The following is a 21,417-nucleotide window of genomic DNA, read 5'->3' as shown; positions in this document are numbered from 1 at the left end:
CCCATAAGAGCAAGGGCAGGAGCTGTGTTTGCTCAACTCTCAACCCCCCAGTGTGGACATAAAGGGAGACTATCCAAATGGAAACAGGCAAAGGCTATTCATCAGAGCCACAGCCAGAGAAGTGCCACCATTGCTTGTGTTTGGCAGAGACTCAAAGGCAGGCGGGGGAGTGGGAAAGCTTTGTGGTGGAAAAAGAAGGCTCAGTGTGCCCTGAGGAGGCTGCTAGCCTGGGGAAGCTGGAGGCCGGACATCCCAGGGGATTGCACGGAGGGCACATTTGGCTTTTTCCAGCTGCTCCCCAGTTGAAAGCAGGAACAACAGTGAGGGACACTGTCAATTATTATTCAAGTCCCTGCTGTTTGGGGCCAATCGTTACAGGGTTCTTGTCTGGCTTCCTGGATTGCTTGCTAGAGACAGTGGTCTGGCCTCCTTCGGAGCCTGGTTGTGGAGAGCAGGCCCACTCCCTGGGGGGGAGTGGCCCAGAATTCTGTTCTAACACATGGTCTGACCCTTGTCTGTTTCATATTCAGTCTCTCACTGCCACCTTCCTTGCCATGTTGTTAACATTTAGTAAATACATTTGTGGAATGAATGAACATCAACAAGGCTTTTACCCTGAGCCTCAGTTTCCTGCCTTTAAAGCAGAAGTAATAATACAACCTACTCTATAGGGTTAGTGATTAATAATCTCTGTGAAGCCCAGGGTACTGGGCCAGATGGGCAGTGAGCGAGCAATCAATGGTGGCCACTATTGTTGCTGTTATTTGCCTTTTTTTTTTTAAAGCTTTTTAAAAATAAAGATGTTCCAGGTACAACTCTTCTAAGGTACTGGGAAGGGACAGTAGTTACCTCAAGGGGTGGGTAGTGACTAGGGGTGAGCAGGTCTTTGGGTATTGATAATGTTTGATTTCTTGATCTGGGTGCTGGTTATGTGGGTGTGTTCACTTTATGAAAATGTACTGGGCCTTCTCTGTATGGGTGTTCTACTTCAATAGAAAGTTTGCTTTTAAAAAATGGTGGCTACCCCCAAAGGTAGAGCAGAGCAGGGTGCCCTGTGACTTTGGCCTTGAGGTGTGGCGGGTGGAAGCTGTGGGATCAGGCGCTGGCCGGCTGCAGCCTCTCTGCCCTCTCGGCTGAATGAAACCAGAGCTTTGCAGGACTTGGATCAGGTGAGACCAGACACTCAGCTGTGGTGCTTACTGTGTTCACAGCAGGGCTGTAAACAGAGTTGCTTAGCTGCAGTCATGGGTGGCTGTGCCCTGTGACTGAGGGAAATTACCTCACAACTCCGAAAGAGAAGTTATTCTGGCTTCAGGTTAAAGTTATTACTGGAGATGGAGAGTTGATACCAGGATGAGTCTGCATAAATGGACCTTTCTAAAATAACCCTTATCTTCCTTAGCTCCCCCATATTTCCTGGTCAATTCTCCAAGATTTATCACCAGGAAGCTCAAAACAAATCCCTTTTCCTTTGTCAAGTCACTCTCCACAATTTATTGTCCTTTGTCAAAACGATACATAAACCCCCAAGTCTAATAGCTCCTTTGAGTTTCACTTCTTTACTGTGAACTCTGTGCAAGTAAAATAAAATTATGCTTCTTCTCCTATTAATCTTTCTATTGTCATTGTAACTCATAGGCCCCAGGAACTGAACCTGAGAGATCAGAGGAAAAGTTCCTCCCTCCTCTATGGCTCCATCACAGAGAGACCTCCCTATCTGCCCCATCAAACTCAGCATTCTATATTTTTTTCTCCAGAGCATTTACCATAATCTGCAATTATCTGGTTGACTTTGTTTGCTAGCATATTGTCCATATCCTCCCCCAAATGGAAGCTGCTGGAGAGTAGGCCCTGTGTGTGTCCTGTCCATCCTCAGTCCCTGGGGCATGGCATTTACTAGCACTAGAGGCTCCAGCCATGGAGATGAAAGGGCCTGGCTTCATCTGGGGGACATTGACTTGTCATAAGGTGGACCCAGTGGGAGCCTGAAGTCTTATTTAAACAGTGGCCGGTATGGTTAAAACCACCCCTCGTGCTTTGCTGTTCCCCATCTATTCTAAGAGTGTCTCAAATGCCTTACAGGACGACAGCAAATTATTTGAGAACACGAAGAGCTGAGATTCTTAAATGATGGTGAGGAAATACCAAGACCTGTAGGAAAGCAACTCCTGACTGACAAGTTAGAAAAACCTACAAAAAAATCTGAATTTCAACATCTAGTTGATGCCTCTGTATAGTGATATGGGGGGAAATCTAGAGTTACTGGAGTATCTTTATTTATAAATGAGATGTTTCTCTTGTGGAGGATTTCCTTTCCTACTCAGAGACTCAGCAATAATTTGTTAACTAAGTTGGGAGCTCAGAAGAAATTCCTTAGTGAGATACTGCTGCTGCTTTTTGCTAATAAAAACTGTAAAATGTCTTAGAGCTGAATGAAGAGAGCAGCCTGCAGGTTCCCAACTAAATGGACAAGTAGCAAAGGTATGCTAGGTCCCCCAAGGTACACAGCCCATGTCTAGAAGGGCTGACTTCCACTGGGTTTACAGTTTTTATTAAACCTTGGGTAGAACGCATCCCTTGTGACCTCCTATGGGTATGGCAATGCAGTAAGACTCATAACTACCAGCAGCTCTATACTCCGTGGGGCCCAGTGCAGAATGAAAATGTAAGTCCTCTTGTTCACAAATTAGGAATTTCAATATGGAGGCAGCAAAGCATTAGATCCAGCATGGGACCCTTCCAAATGCAGGGCCCTGTGGATTGGGCAGATCCAGAGATGTCCTAGAGCCTACACCCGAATGCCTGCGCATGTGACTGTTTAAGAGAAAAAGAGAAAAAATATGATCACACTAATCACTAATGAATGCACACTTACAAAAAGACAAATTATTTGCAGAACCTCGTTGGCCATGTTAAGGTTTGGTATTAGGAGTGAAAAGGGATCCACTGACAGATTCTGAGAAGGGGAGTGACTAAATTAGGTTCGCATTTTCAAAAGGTTTCTCTGGCTGCTGCTTAGGGAAAGACTGGCAGGGGCCAGAGCTGATGCTGGTGACCAGTGAGAAATGGTGGTTGGGGAGGGCAGTAGTAGAGAAGAAGTGGGTTTGCGAAGAATTAGGTTAAATAGACTGAAGGTGGTATGATTAGGGCAGTGAGTGAGGGATAGAGGCATCTGGGCTGGCTCCTGGAGGGCTGACGACGGCTTTCCCAGCAACAGGGCACTCAGGAGGCCACCTGGTTTGCGGGGCTGGCCAAGTACGGTCAGGAGTGAGCCAAGTTTGAGGGGAAACATCAGCGTGATGCTGGCTGCTCTGATGCGTGTGTCAGGGCCCAGAGGAGAAGTGTAGGCAGGATGTGCCTACTTTTGAGTCATCCTTGAATAGCTGGCAATTGAAACCATGCCATGGCCCTGCTGCCCGGAACAGAGGGTAGAGGAAGCAGGGACGAGGCTCACTGAATCTTGAGGACTCTTGGAAGAGGAGGATGAGCCTGAACAAAAGACAAAGAAGAGCCCCATGGCCAGAGAGGAGGCAGAAGGGGGCTGCGCATCAGACGGTGGGTGTCTGGGCTGACCCACACCCCTCCCCAACTTGTGTGTCGAAGCCCTAACTCCCAGCTGCTCAGAATGTGACTGTACTTGGAAGCAGGGCCTTTAAAGAGGTGATTAAGTTAAAATGGGGCCTTTAGGTTCAGCCCTAATCCAGTCTATCTGGGGTCTTTATATGAAGAGAAGATTGGGACACACAAATACATACGAGAGACATGTGTGTATAGAGGGAAGGCTACGGGAGGACACAGGGAGTAGGTGGCATCTGTAAGCCAAGGAGAGGCTTCAGAAGGAGCTTGCCTTGCTGACATTTTGACCTCAGATGTCCAGCCTCCAGAACCATAGGAGAAAAACTGCGTGTTGTTTAAACCGCCCCGTCCCTGGTATTCTGTTATGGCAGCCAGAGCTGACTGATAAACCCAGGGAGCTGCCCTCAGGCCCCATGCGCTACAGGTGCCCACATACAACAGGCCCAAACTGAGGTGTATTCAAGAGCACACGGATGGGCCCTCCTGTCACTTGAGATCCAGTGCAACCTGTAAGTAAACACCCTCTCATGGCTGATGCCACTCAGGCCCCAGGGAGATGTCCTCGCATCTCTGACTCTCTGTCCTCAAAACAAATGACGACTGTGTGTGAAGATGGAGGCCGCTCTGCTCCTGACCTCAGAGACTGGGAAGGAGGAGAGGATTGGGTGGTGGGAACCTTAGGGAAAAAAAGACTAATTAAGTTATCAAATCCTTTCTCTTAGAAACACTGATATGAGAGGTTCTCATGTAAGGAAGTAGTATTTCCAGTAGTGCTGAATGTCTTGATTTTTTTCCTTCTCTTGGTATTTTAATTTGTAGTTCCAGAGACATTCACAGAGTAGCTTGTTGTTTTACAACAGTTGCACTCCTGGTGGCTAAGGAAAATGTGCAATATTAAACAACTCACCTTATTTTTAATTTGTATACACATAGGTCCAGATTAACAGAGATGTCTAGATGTATCAATTTTTCACATTGACAACTAGTTGGACATTGAATACTAGAATTGTGGACTGTTTTATTTTAAGAAAGATGCAAGGTTGAATGAAATTCAATTAACATTTAAAAACAATACACTCTTTAGTTTTATTTAATCACTGATTAAAATTTTTGGTATTTGTTACTATTCATATTTTACCTTTTAATTTTAATAGTTGATTTTTGAATACTTTAGAAGGGCAATTTTGTGAAAACATATACAAATAATTTTGAGTTTTTACTATTTTTTACCTTTAAAATGCATTTTTGATGAAAACATTCAAATGTCATATGCTCTGAGTACAACTACATTCTAGTTTGTAGTCCTTGAGATCAGTACTCAAGGACTGATTGCAGTAGAGCATTAATTATGTGAAAATTTTATTGTAACATTACATTTCCTTTTTTTTTTTGCTAAAATTAAGGGAAGAAAATTTAATTCTAAGGATTTAAAATATAACAATTTATGAATTATGCATGTCTTTGTTTTATTATTCACTCAAACACTGATGACCAGTAACTCAACCCAGACATGTAAAATAATAAAGGTTCGTTATCTTTGATATTCTGCCTGTTTTACTCATGCACAAAGCCACGTCACCTGTACACTTATTAACAGGTGTTATATCCTATGTACTCAGCATATTAGAAGCACTTTGTACAGAGTATCTGACTGCTCAGAACATGCCTAAAAGGCAGGAAGCTGATGTTTCCATTTGACAGATGCAGAAACCAAGCTAAATATCCGAGATTAGTGGCCAGAATGTGCCAGTCCTTAGCTTATCACTGACATCTACCTGAACCTTGCTCTTTCGACATTGCCTGGGCTAACTGCTTATTTTGTAAGACACAGAGAGCAGGTCTCCAGTAAGATGGAATCACTGTTAATAAGAACCTGTCCTGGTCCCAGTCAATGGAGAGGGCACTGTGAAAATGTATGAAGAATTCTGCGAGTGTCAGCCTACTCCTCTGCCACAGCTACAGCTTTGTTGCTATGAGAATGCATTTGCCAAGGTTGGAGGAGAGCACCAATGTACTTTCCTTACCGGCTCTTTGCTTCACTTAAAATTTACACATGTGATGTGTGGGCCTCCGTGTCCTCACCCTTGCCAGCAAACATCAGGGGTGGGAGAGAGGGCAGGAGTATTTTAAGAAGGAAGAATAAATCAGCAGTGTCAATGCTTCTGAGGAATTCCATTGAGGCCTGAGAATGTCCATCATGTGGGGATGAGGAATAGGGCTCTTTTGGGCTAAAGCAGGGGAAGCCAATAGTTGGGAGAGATGGAAGGGAGACTGTGGTGGGCAGCAGAGGGGATGCCTAGTTGCAAGGAAATCTTTCCAGATGCCAGGTGTCCATGACCCTACAGAGAGCACAGGTTCAGGAGAGGGTCTGAGAGGGTTGAATGCCCACTTGCAAGAGTGTTAATGCTGTTGGAATTTTAGTTTCTCTTTTCTGTTCTTCCAGCTTTCTTTTGGGGCCATATCCTGAATGTTAATGGTCCAAGATCAGCCCAACTGTTTGTAACTTTGGATCAGGTTTCCTGGCTGGTTGGCTGACAACTGTGTATCCGCAAATACCTTACGGGCTTCAGGCTTCGGCATCATCTTGTGACCCACCCATTCCTCCAGCCCCCTCACTGGCCCTTAGAGGAAAGCATAAGCTGCATCATTTCTTAGGCAAATGTTGCAGGAAAGAACAATCCCTTCTTTCTGCCATCCCTTTTAATGCCTTAAAATCATTCAGGAGGTTACAGCATTTATATATCAGTTTTTTCCTCTTAGAGATTTGCTTTAATTATTCAGTGGAATTGACAGAAAATGTCTATAGCACTTTGATGGCTGTGTCTAAGGCTGAAACTAAGATGTGGACAAAGCTTTGCAATTTTAGTGCCTTCTGCATTCCTGGGCTGTTCTCTCCTCTTTGCCAGACTGGATTCACCACCTGTGGGTCTTCTACTGTATAGGAGAAGCCTCAGCCGTCCCATGTCTCCCTATACTTGCATACCACTGCCACATCACACTTCTGACACCAGATGTGGAGAGGGGTTGCCCCAACTAGCAGTTCTGTGCGACACCAGTTGGGTATTGAACTCAATTCTGATATATCTACCTGGTGAGAGCATCAGACCCCACAGGTTAAGAGCTCATCCCCATAAGACTGACTGCATCCCAGACTTCAGATGCCAATCATATATCCAGGTTGTCACCTGTGCTTCTGACCAATCAGCTATAAATTGGAGGTTCTCATACCCTCTCCTAGGGTTCCATTAATTTGCTAGAATGGCTCAAAGAACTCAGGAAAGCAGTTTACTCACTGTTTGCCAGTTTATTATAAAAGGACATGATGAAGGTCACAGATGAACATCCAGATGGAAGTAATGCACAGGGCAAGGTATGTGGGAAGGGGTACAGAGCTTCCATGCCCTCTCTGGGCATCCCCCTCTCCTAGCATCTCCATGTATTCACCACCCTGAAAGTTCTCTGAATGCCTTATTTTGGGATTTTTGTGGAGGCTTCACCATGTAGGCATGATTGATCATTAACTCCATTTCCAGCCCCTCTCTCCTCTCTGGAAATGGGTGGGGCTCAAAATTCTAAGTGTCTAATCAGGGCTGGTCTCTTTGGTGACCAGCCCCAAACCAGGTGCCCACCCAGAGCCAACTCATTAAAACAAAAGACATTCCTATCACCCAGAAAGTTCTGAGATTTAGGAGCATTGTGTCAGAAACCAGAGTCAAAAACCAAATATTAAAATAAAAGATGCTCCTAGTCATCTTATCAGTTAGATTATAATGGTTTTAGGTGCTCTGTGCCAGGAACTGGGGGCAGAGACTGACATATATTTTCTCACACCCAGAAAGTGAGATCTCAGGGACTCTGATGTATACACTCATTTTGTATTTATAACTTTTATGTCTAAACTAGTAATATTTATATAATTAGTTAGACAATCAATCAATATCTTTAATTCCTGGTGCCAGGCACATAATGGGCACTCTGTAAAAATCCATGGAGTAAATGAATAAGAAATCTGTTGCTCTAGGAGCTTGGGTGAATTCATCAAGGTCAGACACATGGAAAAGTCAGGCTGAGGGGGGTTCCCATATCTTCTGATCATCTTTTTTATTAGCAGTTGAGAGCACATGTTCATATAGCAATGTAAAAATATATTACTGAGTATTTGGTAATTTCTAACAGGATTTACAATTAGCATAATTTTGTGTTGTACAATTAAATTATAATTTTGGTAACATTCATTGGTTAACAATAAAGTGACAAAACCTCAAAAAAAGTCTAGACCATGCCTAGATAAGAACATGAGGGGCTCCTGAGGCTTTAGAACAATGTTTTAGATTCAGACTTGCCTCTGAAGTAATGCAGATGGAAGTAATGCACAGGGCAAGGTATGTGGGAAGGGGTACAGAGCTTCAGTGCCCTCTCTGGGCATCCCCCTCTCCTAGCATCTCCATGTGTTCACCACCCTGAAAGTTCTCTGAATGCCTTATTTTGGGATTTTTGTGGAGGCTTCGCCATGTAGGCATGATTGATCATTAATTAACTCCATTTCCAGCCACTCTCTCCTCTCTGGAAATGGGTGTGGGGCTGAAATTCTATGTTTCTAATCAAGGCTGACCCAGAACTTTTGGATGACAAGACCCACTTCTTCAAGTTTGTCTTATTGGGTGGTTTTCCAGGGGGTCTGATTCTCAGGGGTGATGTCTGCACAATTCAAGGAGCCCCTTCCCCCAACACCTGCATCATAGGGAAGAACAGACAAGTAAGAAGAGGGTGCTCTGGAGCAAGAGATGCAGCCCTCACTCATGTTGGGTTTAGTTGCAATTTCTCTTTAATTAACTCACTTAGTCTCCGTTAAATGTTACCTGCCATGTAACAGTAAGTTGAGACAGAGATGCTCACATTTCTTGTTCATGAAAAAATCAGCCTTCTGAAGCATTTTGTTTCTTTCCTCCTCTGACATTTCATATGTGCCTTAGCAGTTTGGGACTCTCCTCATATTTTTTGCCCTTGGTCAAAAATTGATAAATTGACTACAGAATTGGTCAGATGGCAAAAGCTGCAAGAACATGTTTTTAGTGAAAAATACGTAGGGGCTTCTTGGCAAGAAGTCCTCAGATGTGGGTGCCCTGGAGGTGACTCCCCAAAGCTGACACAGAATGGAGTGGCAGTTGCTGTTTTTAACCAGAAAGAGGATATGCCTGGGGTACCCCAGTTCTTCAGTGGAGGAAGCAGGGATGGAAAAGCTGGGTCATAATGGTAGTTTAAGGCACCACCAACACGTTTTCTAAAGAATGTGAAATTCAGGAGAGAGAAATACATTGAAAAGTAACCTTAGAGCCCAGGAGAACTTATCAGCACTTGGGTGACACATTCCTGCTCATTCCGAGAAAATGAGTTCAGCAGCGAAGAGGGGAGTTCCAGTTCCTCCATGCCCTCACCAACGCTTGGCATGCCCAGTCTTTTTAACTTGGGACATTTTCATTGCTGGCATCTTGTTGTGTGTATTTTTTTTTTAAATGGAGGTACATACAATACAATGCATAAATCTTACTGTACAGCTTGATGCATTTTGACAATCCACTCACTGTAACCATTGTTGTGGTGGTGTTAATCTGCACTTCCGAATGCCTAATGATGCTGAGCATCTTTTCATGTTGTTTATACTATAGACTGAATGCTTCTGTGACTCTAGAATTAAAATGTTAAAACCTAACCCTGAATATGATATTTGGAGGCGAAGCTTTTGGAGGTGGGGGTGGGGGAGATTAGGTCATGAGGGTGGACAAATCCTGGCAAATAGGATTAGTGTCCTTATAAGAGAGACCACAGGGAGCTCCCTTACCCCTTTTGGCCAGGTGAGGATACAGAGAAAGATGCCAGCTGTAGGATCTGAAGAATCAAAAGTTAGCATAAGTACAGCCATCTTAAGGCCTAAATACCACCCCCTAACCCAGAAGAAGCAAAATCATTAGAATCTTGAAAAACAAGTTAGTTAGCCTGTGTCAATTGTAGTGACCTTTCTGTGTCAATTGTAGTGACCTTTAGTTAGCTAACCGTAAATCAGTTAATCATATATGCCTAGCTTATCTTACTAGAACCACCCTAGACATTCCGTAGGTGATCTCATCTAATCAGACCCCAGGATGTGGCGCCAGCAAAAGATTTATGAGCCTATAGAAAAAAACTCTGTATTGTGATTATGGAAAATTTTACCCCTTTTGAAAATACTATAAAACCTTCTGCCTTAGTGTGCTCGGGGTCCTCGTTGAGACCTGCTGCGACAGGCTGACTTGGACCCCAACTAGTTGGCTTCCGAATAAATTCCTCTTGCTTGTTGCATCAAGAAACGTCTTTGGTGAGTGATTTGGGGCGGCGCCTTCCTCAGGGGAATCCAACATTTGGGGGCTCGTCCGGGATCATGCGCTCACCCCGCTTCACTCCCGAAGTCGCTCTTGGAGGAAGAGGTAAGATTAGTGGCGCCTTGGTTTGTCTGTGTTCTGTTTCCTGTTTTTCAGTGAGACCGGTCAGAATTCTGAAAGGGGGTACCCACTGTCTGGCAGCTGTCCCGATCCCGTAAAGGGGTCGAGACTGCGGTCGGTAGACGTACTAGGAGCACCGCAGGCTGCAACCCTGGGGGACGCCTCGGGGAGGTTGGGAGGCCAGGGACGCCTGGTAGCCTCCCGTCTGTTTTTCCGGCAAGGTGAATCTGATGAGATAGGGTTGATTTTCAGGTGCCAGGAATATCAACCCTCTGATTCCTTTCGGTTTCTGTTTGAAAATCTGAGAAAAAACAAAAAGCGGCCGCTGTGTGTCTAATCTGTGTGTGTCTCTGTTTTTTGTGTCTTTCATGTGCCTAATAATTGTTATACTGACAAGGGGACAGACTCAGACAACCCCCTAAGTGTGTAAATGAATATATCTTTCTACCTCCGGATGGTATTAATGAAATTGATTTAAAGACAAGCGCTTGTAAAAATTGAGTGTTCTAAAACTTCCAGAAAACCTGGTAAAAAAGTGTTAAGCATTAATGCTAATTTGAGTTTGCCTGAGGCGGGCATGTCCTGGTAGTTGTCCGCTGCCTGAGTTTACCTAGAGTCATTTGAGTCATGTTATCTGCTAAATCTTTTAAGAATAGAATGCTTAGAAGCTTGGCTTTGTCTAGTGTTCAGTGGGGGTCTTGTGAGTAGGCTAGCATAGTTGTTGCAGGTAGGTGAACTGGATAAGTGTGGCAAGTGAACACCTTTTAAATTGTGTGTTGCAGTGTGTATGCCTACCTGCAGCCTGAGAATCTTTGTAGTAACTTAAAGCCTTAGAGTTTTGTTAAGTTGAGAAGATGTGCTCTGTGTTTGCTGGGAGATTGTGCTGTGAAGCTCATGGTTGCAGAAATTGTAGAATGTGTTCGTGAGTTTGTTGGTCTAGAAAATGTTAGTTTGACAGTTTGCAGTGTCCTGCTTCTCAGTGTTCACTAGAAGTTAAAGTTTCTAATGGTTTTAAGTTCTAATTAAAACCACTTAAAGTAATAAAGAAAAACATTTCTCTATGCTAAAAGATGTATGTTTTAATAAGAAAAAGTATAAAAAATGAAAACTCTTCTGCATGCTAAAGAATGTGTTTTGTAATAAAAGAAAGTAACTTTGTTCTAAAGTACAGCTATTTATTTAAAGAGAGACAAAGAGAGAAAACAGTGTGGTGCCTTTTGTTGTAGAAGATCAGCTCAGCCTGTTGCTTTGGGGGGAGAGTTAGGATGTTTAGAGATAAAGTGAGATAAACCCAGTCAAGCCGCAGGCAAGCCCAGGCATAATTCTCACCGGCTTATGTGCTTGGGACCATGGGGCAAATGAAGAATAAATTACTATATTCTTACAGATATAGTCATGCCTAGTGAAATTAAAGCAAGTGAGTCTTGATATCAAGTGCACAGCAAAATTAAAATCTCGTTTCCAGTTAAACAGTTTTCTTTAACTGTTAGTCTGCTCTTAATGTTGAAAGATCACAGCAGTTTCTCATGCTTAAAGTCTCAGTGAGTTGCCATGAAATCGTAATGTTAAAGGGACTAAAAGCTAAAGTTTGTTAACAACTGTATAACCTTTATTTGCCTTTGAAATATTTTGTTATTAAAAATGATTGCATGGCCTGAAAAATTGAATTCCTAAGCAGAATAGTAACAAAGCTTTTTTCAGCTGATTAAATGCACTTAGTTAACAAACCAAAATTTATTAAACTGTAGAATCTGGACAAGATTATGTTTCTCCCAGAAAAACAGGTTTCACTGTAAAGGTTTAGATAGACGAACGTGTGACCACTTTTGAGAAAAGTTGTAATAGATTTTTTGAGAACCACCAGGTCTTCTTGTTTAATTTATATGCTGTATGTTTAAAAAAAAAAAAAAAAAACATGGGGGAATCTACTATTAAAGAGTAAAACATTCTTGAAGCTTTCAGGGAAGACCTGTAAACTTAAGCACTTTCTCTGTTTTTTGTATCTGGTCTTAGACACTTATGCTGAGTTATGTTCTTATTATTTTCACTGTTTGTAAGCTATTGATTGTAAGCCAAAGGTGATCATTTCTCAGTCCCTAAATGAAAAAGTAAAATGCCTGATCTCTTTCATCTCAAAGCATATTTCTGGTCATATCTGAATATCTGTGTGAAAGAAAGAGACATTTAAATTTGAGATTCTGCTTAAACTTTTAAGTTGAATTTGACTATAGCCATATTCATTCTTTGTATGTATCTCTAACAGGTCTTTTGTATGCCTGGTAATATTATACTCTGCCTTGAGTTTAGACAGTTCTTTCAGCTAAATATGAATTCTTATTGTAGCTTTTTTCCCCTCCTGAAGATGAAAGCAGAAGAATCTACCATCTGCTACCATTCTCTCAAGAATGCTTAGTAACCTAGAATTAGTTTGACTTTCTGTATGTTGTCTTTAAAAATTGACAGCAGCAGTCTCCCCTGCTGCCCCACTTTTTAAGATATCTCGTTTACTGTGCTGAGTATATAGACAATAAATGTGTAATGATAGTTCTAAAAAAATGAAATGCAAAAAGGTGCTTTTACCTCTAGTTAACTCTGATATTTTCCAGAGGGCCCCTGGAACATGTCAGAGGAATTTTTTCTCACTAGACAAAGTATTTGACTAATTTGGCTTATTTATCTGATATATATATATTTATTTACCAAGAAAGCACTGTCAAAGAGAATGATGCTAAACTTTGTTACTGAATGTTTTGTATTACAGAAATATCAGAATTTCCTTATGTCAACTGTTTTACAGTAAGCTCTCATCATATCTTTAACCATTGTCATTTGTAAGTCTTTTGTCATTTATAGTATTATCCCTAAACTGGTAAAGAACTAGATTTCAGCAGAACAGGTATTAGTTACATAAGATTACATAAACTAAAGAAAATGATTTTGTGTCTTTTTGTTTCAAATGTTGCTGGTAAAGTGTTTTAACCTTGTTCTCTTAAACTGACAACAGTTTAGTAAATGACTATCTTTATGAGCAGAATTGAAACATCCTTCTCTCTACTTGATCCCTCCAGAGTTTAAAAACTTTCAGTGACTGTTTTTGTATTCCATGGCAGTATGTTTATTTGCACGAGTTCAATAAGAATCTGCTTTCCTTGTGAAAAGACTACTTAAGAACACTGGTTATACTACCAAGGCTTTGACTGGAATGTCGTACCTGAGAGACATGTGTATAGACTCAGATGTGAACAACTTTAAGGAACTAAGATTGACTTTATAAAGCCAACAAAGCCCCTTGGAAGAACTGTCCTGGTACCTTGCTTACAGAGTTCCCAGCAGCCTTACCAGGTGAGTAAAGAAGGTCACTTCCTGGCAGGTGCAGAGACCTCGAGAAGAGAAGAATTCATCCAAATCTACAGGTACTGCAGGCAAAGCCTGATGGCAAGTCTGGCTTGGCTGTCTGGCCTCAAGAGGCCTTTAAAAGTTCAATCTGAAATTCCTTACAAAAAGTTCCAGCAAAGCATATTTAAAAGAGCCTGTGTAATCAATTGCTCTTCTTGCTGCACCTGTGCAAATAATCAAGCCAGCTGTTAATTATTTTCTTAACCTGGGTACTTCTAGTAAAAATGAGAGTGATTTTAGAGAGAAGTATCGTTTCAATAATGTAGCCTCCTTCCAGAATAAAAAATCCAACTCCAGATGTTGCTACATAACCTAATAACACAATTTGTTTTATCTTGCCTAGAAGCCACAAAACTGCAAATAGTAATAAAAATGAAACCCAGAATAGAAGCGCCAGCCTTCTGAAGCCCTCTCAACTGACCAGTGATGGAGACCTAGCTGCACCCTTTACTGCCGCCCCCTTCTCAGCATGAAGCAGCCAGAGCGGTCATCACCCCTCTTCCCTAGCAGCAGCTAGAGTCTCTATCTGTAGAAGAAAGAATGAGACCATACCCATAGCCTTCCCTGGTAAAAACAGGTATTTAATCCCTCCTCCCGAGGGATAGTGGGCTTGTAACACTGGAGTGACCCCATGTGTCTCTACTTCTGCCTTCAACTCCTCCCGTGATTTCTGTATCATGGTCCAGCTGGTGCCCAGGTTGATGCATCATGATGATCTCTCATTCGTAGCTGAATTTGAACCTAAGCATAGATATAAGAGAGAGCCGGTCTCGCTGACCTTAGCCGTGTTGTTAGAAATAAGAGTCGCAGCTGGAGTGGGAACGGAGGCAGCCGCTATTGTTCAAGGGAACCAGCATTATGAAAGACTAAGGACTGCTATTGATGAAGACCTAAAAACCATAGAGCAATCCATTACAAAACTTGAAGAATCTCTGACTTCCCTCTCTGAGGTAGTCTTACAGAATAGACGAGGGCTAGATCTGCTGTTCCTAAAAGGAGGAGGACTGTGTGCAGCTTTAAGAGAAGAATGCTGCTTTTATGCAGATCATTCCGGGATAGTAAGAGATTCAATGTCAAAACTTAGAGAAAGGCTAGATCAGAAGAAGAGAGAGCGAGAAGCAGGCCAAGGACTGTTTGAATCTTAGTTCACTAGGTCCCTGTGGTTTACAACCCTGATATCCACTCTGACTAGGCCCCTACTCATCCTTGTGTTGCTCCTACCTTTGAGACCCTGCATGTTAAACCGGTTAATAACTTTTGTTAGAGAAAGAGTGAGTGCCGTTCATGTACTAATGTTGAAGCAACAATACCACTCACTCAACTCACAAGAAGATACAAACATTCCATGATTGGAATGCCCCAAAAAGAGAAATGGGGAAATGTAGGATCTGAAGAATCAAAAGTTAGCATAAGTACAGCCATCTTAAGGCCTAAATACCACCCCCTAACCCAGAAGAAGCAAAATCATTAGAATCTTGAAAAACAAGTTAGTTAGCCTGTGTCAATTGTAGTGACCTTTCTGTGTCAATTGTAGTGACCTTTAGTTAGCTAACCGTAAATCAGTTAATCATATATGCCTAGCTTATCTTACTAGAACCACCCTAGACATTCCGTAGGTGATCTCATCTAATCAGACCCCAGGATGTGGCGCCAGCAAAAGATTTATGAGCCTATAGAAAAAAACTCTGTATTGTGATTATGGAAAATTTTACCCCTTTTGAAAATACTATAAAACCTTCTGCCTTAGTGTGCTCGGGGTCCTCGTTGAGACCTGCTGCGACAGGCTGACTTGGACCCCAACTAGTTGGCTTCCGAATAAATTCCTCTTGCTTGTTGCATCAAGAAACGTCTTTGGTGAGTGATTTGGGGCGGCGCCTTCCTCAGGGGAATCCAACACAGCTATGAGGCAGGAAGAGGGCTCTCACTAGACACCAAATCTGCCAGCACCTTGATCTTGGACTTGCAGCCTCTGCAACTGTGAGCCATACATTTGTGTTATTTAAGCCACCCAGTCCATGGTATTCTGTTACAGCAGCACAAACGGACTCAATTTATTTGCTGTCCATATTGAGAATTAGTTTCAAAGACAGGATCGATAACAGCGTGTTTGCTTGCTGATGAGAAAGATTGATCACGTGATGAAAAACCGATGATGGCGGGGGTCGAGGGGAGGGTGTGGAGTGAGGGCCTCGGGTGGGCAGTAGGGGGTGCGGTTCAGAGCGCTCAGGGGGCTGGTTCCTCTGGACCTAAAGCAAGAGGGCGGAGCCTGTGGGCTGCAGATGCTGGTGGTGGGCAAGTGGCGTCTGAGGGGAAGGGAACAAAAGCTCTCTTCCGATGGTTTCTATTTTGTCAGTTAAGGAGGAAGCAAGTCGTCTGCGGAGACTGAAGATGTGTTGGGGTTTGAGGAGGGTCAGAGTGAACTGGGGAAGTGAGCGAGGGGGAGAGAGAGAGGAAGCACTAGAGATGGAGAGTGTGTTTTCCTGGCGGGAATTTTCACTCGTGGGAGACGTTTCACGCTTCACTGACCTGCAGACCGTGACAGGCGGTGTCTGTAGTTTGATACCCTGGGTCTGGCCTGGGATTCCCATTAACCAAATGCCGTGTCGTTGTGACCCAGTCACCCTATCTGTTCACCTTGAGCCTCTCTGTGAGCGCTAGGGTGCTTTTTTTTGGCCAGTGTCAGCACAACTGAGCAGAGGACTCTCAAATACCTGAATTATTCATGTCTGACCTATTCTAATGAGAACTCTGTTCAAAAGGCTGAATTATTGAGCACCCGGGGGGCAATCTTGGAGGCCGTTGTCTGGAAAACTAGGACACAGCGAATGTCCTTGCGGGTTTTGCTTCTTAAGGGAGTTGAGACTTCACTAATTGTGATCCAAGCGGTATTGATGTCACAGGACACAGAGGAAAACAGGGATCCTGACTAATTAGACGGAGAACAGCAGCCGCTGCCATCCTGAGAGCCGGCACCGTTCGGAACATCGTGCGGACAGTCGACGGTGGCTCTGCCATTGCCTTGGCTTGTCAGGCCAAGGCGATTTTTAAAAATGAACACGAATCATTTCTGACAAAGGAAGAAAATTAAATTCAGGAAGTAAAACATTCAGCAATACCCTAGGAGTCCATGAGAACTGTTTAACCCTTTTGTAACACATACCCTGTGCATTTCGGGAAAGTGAGTTAGCTCTAAAAGTAAATAGACTGATAACTCTGGATTCCTTGGTTCTTTTACTCACTTTTGGAAAACAAAACAAATACGCATATCTAGATATGAGGTAAATGTGCCAATCTTTTAGTAATGGGTTGGCTATCTTTTCTTCTCCATTTGGATAAAGATTTAATTATTCCCATAACTGCAGGGCAATTAAAGACTATTTGTGAATATGACATGTATTTGTCCTCAAGCAAAATTCCAGGGCTAAAATTTTCCGTATAAATAACACCAGGTTTTCCTGATTTGTATTCAAGAATTTCTAAGGATGTTAGGTATTATTAAAAGGACATTGTATGCATACTGAAGCATTTACAGATGAACTGACATTTTGTCTAGGATTTGATTTATTATCCAGCAAAAAGAAAAAAAATAGTGGGGTGCAGGGCTGGGAATAAATGGAACATATCAGAAAAATATTTATGGGGTAATGGATGCATAGCAATTATGTTATTCTGTCTACTTTTCTGTATGTTTGGAAATTTACAAAATAAAGTCTAAAAAAAGTCATAAGAATCCTCTTCTAAACTAAATTTTAAAATGAGCAGTTTATACTTTCTGAACTAAAATTAAACCTTCATGAATTTCCTATTTCTCTGACTTCATGTTTCAGTAGTTCCTAACAGACCAAAACTAAGGTTAAGCAGGATCTCAGAGATAATTTTACACCCATGTTCATAGCAGCATTATTCACAACCACTAAAACGTGAGAGCACCCCACGTGTCCTTCAGCCAGTGAATGGGTAAGCAAAATGTGGTCAATCCATACAATGGAATATTACTCAGCCTTAAAAAGGAAGGACATTCAGACACATGCTACAATATAGAGGAAGCTTGAGGACATTATGCTAAGTGAAATAAACCAGTCACAGAAGGACAAATACTGTATGATTCTACTTACATAAGGTACTTAGAGTAGTCAAAACCATAAAGACAGAAAGTAGAATGGTGGTTTCCAGGGACTGGGGAGACTGAAGCAATACTGTTTAATAGGAGTAGAGTTTCAGGATTACAGGATGAAAGAGTGGTGGGGATGGGTGGTGGGGATGGATTAGTCTAAATTAGGTTGATCCTTAAAAAAATGTTGTTTCTTGCATATCTGACTTTATGTACTGAGATTTAAACTCATTAAACTCCCAGTGAAAACCACTAAAAACATTTAGGTATATGTCTTTGTAGCCACATGTGGTGGATTTCTATTGCGTAGATTTAGCTAAGCTGGGACTACATTTCCCAGAATTCTCTTCCCTGCGCAACTCCCAGTTAGCATGGGCATCAAGGGACATTCGGCCTGAGATATGGAGGTGGCAGTGAAGTGGCAGCTACCTCCTTTCTGCTTGGGGAAGGTCATGCAGGGCACGAGGAGATGTTGCCACAAGGCACCTATTGCTTCTTGCTGGTTCACCTTCCGGCACATGGCAGCCCAGGGCACCAGATTCTCCAGCTCTGTCAGCAGCCCCAGCTACTCCTTCAGACTCTCTGACTTTTGGGCCAGGTGCCCATCTAGCTCCATGATGAGGGGCCCCAGCTTCTCTTATAGGACACCCCTGTCGTTGAAGTTGGAAGTTTGGAGGCAGTGAGAGTCTGACATGGGTTTCAGTAATCCAAGCATGTCCTGGTTTCTCTTTGCTGTCCCCCTCATGTCATCTTTTCTCCCAACTGGCTGCCCTACTGACCCCTGGCTCCAGCACCAGACACAAAAAACAAAAAAGTCTCCCATTTACCATGGAACCAGCTCTCACAATTATGTGAAGTAAAATACCTAAAATGACAGAGGATGTATGTAAATATATATTTTTTAACTTACAAAGTATGTTTTGCATAGTGCTTTCTCCATGCTACAATATACAGTGGTGTTTCCCCCCATCATTAAATATACTTGAAGACTATGCTTTTACTTTGCATGACTCATCCATTGGCCAACCTCCTCACATTGGATGGTTAAGTGATTTCTGACTGCTGAGAGAAACAAAACCTTTGTGCCCATTCATAACTGCCTTCTTCTTGCAGTATTTTAAAAATAGTGCTCCTGTGCCTCCTGGCTTGCGCTGTTTCTGATAAGAAGTCAGGTGTCCATCATCTCTTTGTTTTCTCTTTGTTCCTCTGAACATAATGCATCTCTTTGCTCTGGCTGCTTTTCAGATCTTCTCTTTAATGCTGGGTTTAAGCAATTTCATTATAATGTTCCTCTTTGTTATCATTGTCTCCTCCTCCTTTTTTTCTTATTCTTATTTTTTTCTGGACATTTGTTGAGATTCTTGGGCCTGGGAGTATATAGTTTTCATCAGCTTTGGAAAATTTTCTTCCATTATTTCTTCAAATATGTTCTTTCCCCTCCTCTTGCTCCCTTTTTCCATGACCTACTCACACATATATAATTAGGCCACCTGAAGACACCCTATAGCTCACAGAATTTTTCCTCTCTGCTTTAATCTATCTTTTCTATTGTTTTGTTCTCAAGTTCATTACTCGCCTCTACGATGCCTAATCTGCTAATCCCATTCAGTGCCTTTTCCATCTCTAGGAGTTCAGTTGGCTTCTTTGGTATATCTTTTTTTGTGCTTCCTCTTCATATACTCACATTTTCCTTTACCTTCTGGACCACATCAAATTTAGTTGTTATAACTATTTTAATTTTTTTGTCTATTAATTCTATCTGTGGCATTTTGCTTAGTGGGTTTTTCTCATTATGGGATGTCATCCTTGTTTCTTTGCATGCCCAGCAGTTTTTGATTGGCTGCCAGACATTGTAAATTTTACCATGTTGGGTGATTAAAAAATTTTTTTTGTAAATATTTATATATTCTTGAGCTTTGTTCCAGGGCACAGTTATTTGGAAATCGTTTGATCCTTTTGAGGCTTGCTTTTATTTTGTAGGTGGAACTGGAGCAAGCTTTAGACTGGGGCCAGTTTTGCCACACCACAGAGGCACTGCCCTTCTGAGCACTTGTCTGCCCCAGATATTGTGAACTTTTTCACTATGTCTACTGGGAACACAAACTATTCTCAGCAATCTGTAAGCTTCTGTCTGCTTGTTTCACGTGTTTCTCTTCCCTCGCCTCTGGCGGTTTCCTCACATGGGTGTACTGATGGTACCCAGCTAAAGACTGCAGTGGGGGGGGGCTCCTTTGCAAATTTGCTAAGGGGCTTTCTCAGCATCCTCTCCTGTCTGGCACTCTGCCTGCAAACTCCAGTTGCTGTGACCTCCCCAAATTTCCCAATCAGGGAGACTCAGGCTCTGCCTGGGTTCCCCCTCCTTGCCCTGCAGCCTGGAAATGCCTTGCCCCATATGTGTCCCTTCCATCAGGGCCACTGTCCTCAGCTGCCTGCGCTCCTGTTGTTTCATAGGTTTCCAGGTTTGGTAACTGCTTCAGGCAGGAGGGATATCCAGTCCCCTGTTATCCCATCTTAGCCAAGAGTGGAGGAGGTCTCCACAATTTAAAAAAAAAATGTGTATATATATATATATATATATATATATATATATATATATATATATATATATATATATATATATATATATATATATATAAGTTCTTGGAAGGGAAGTGTTTGGTTAAGGACTGTATAAAGTAGTCGGGATTTCGATAAAAAGTGAACGTGAAGTTTCTTTTCAACATTTTTGCATGTGTGCACGCACCAGATTATTTCTGGAGGAGCCCTGAGTTCTCCAGACTCCTCGGTATTCTCTGTTCATAGGCGTGGCTTTTGCAACTGCCTGTAGATGGCAGCAGAGGAAGGCAAGTCAGCAGACGTGGGTCCCAGAGCAAAAACCACAGACCACAGCAGAGGGCAAAAAAATGAATGGGAAGTCTCCCTGTCACACAGGGAAGAGAGCCGTGATTGAGATCAAGAAATGGATTTCGTCCATGAAATGAAAATGTGTTAACATGGATAGAGTGAAACCCTTATTAAAACAAATGTTATCACAAGCAACCAAATTAAACATTGTCCAAGTTAAGAGTAAATGAGGAAAGATTTGGTTATGTTCAAGGATTTGGACTGGTTTAAGCAATTTCCCACTTTATCAAATTCTTCTTTGCAAGAGCTTCAGCTGGAGCTTAAGCACATTTCAGAAAGGGTCCTTGGTGTGTCTGTTCTTGTGTGTGGGATACCATGACTTTAACACAACTTTGTTATTCAAGATGTGAGGACATAGTTTGATCAAGACACAAGATCCCCGCTGCCATGAAGCTGACCTTCCAGTCGAGGGGGACACTAAACAAATAAACACTAACATGAAAATAAGCCAGTGTGCCAAGGGGCTCACTGTTACTGCCTTATGAGCTCATGTCACCATGTGCCCATCACTAGGGAAGCAATTTGGAGATTTACTAATATAAGTGTCTGGATCTTTTTTTGGCAAAGCAGTTTGACATGTTCCTTGTATAAGAATGAATTTCTTTCCAACCTAGAAGCCAAGTGATTCCCAGCCCCGTCCTCCACAATATGCTCTGGAGCAGGCAGTAGGCAGTGCCTTATGTGGGTGCCAAGCAACCTGCAGAAGACTGGGGTCCAGTCCCAACTCAGTTGACAACCTGCATGACTTCAAGCGAACCCTGATGTTTATAAGGACACGTGAAATGTACAATAATGTGGCAATAGGTCTCTGCACGTACCTGTTTATCTATGTAACTATTTACATTTTTTTTAAGGGTTTGATTTTATGGGAAAATAGAGACAGAGAGAAGTAAGGTCATAAAGTACAGAGCTTGGGACTATCAAATCAAGTTGGCCTGATGCCTTGAGTACTCG

The 21,417-nt window shown here is 42.4% G+C and overlaps 1 long non-coding RNA gene across 1 annotated transcript; it reads left to right on the top strand.

Moving 5' to 3' along the window:
• The first annotated feature begins 9,461 nt into the window (after window positions 1-9,461).
• On the top strand, window positions 9,462-14,412 carry LOC140844034 (uncharacterized). Its single transcript, XR_012122156.1, has 2 exons — window positions 9,462-10,037; window positions 13,792-14,412. It is a non-coding gene; the product is annotated as an uncharacterized lncRNA (long non-coding RNA).
• The last annotated feature ends 7,005 nt before the right edge of the window (window positions 14,413-21,417 follow it).

This window comes from Manis javanica, chromosome 10 (genome assembly GCF_040802235.1).
Source record: "Manis javanica isolate MJ-LG chromosome 10, MJ_LKY, whole genome shotgun sequence".
NCBI classification, from domain to species: Eukaryota; Metazoa; Chordata; class Mammalia; order Pholidota; family Manidae; genus Manis; species Manis javanica.
The sequence above is the reverse complement of the archived record's forward strand: the minus strand, read 5'-3'. Positions and strand labels throughout refer to the sequence as shown.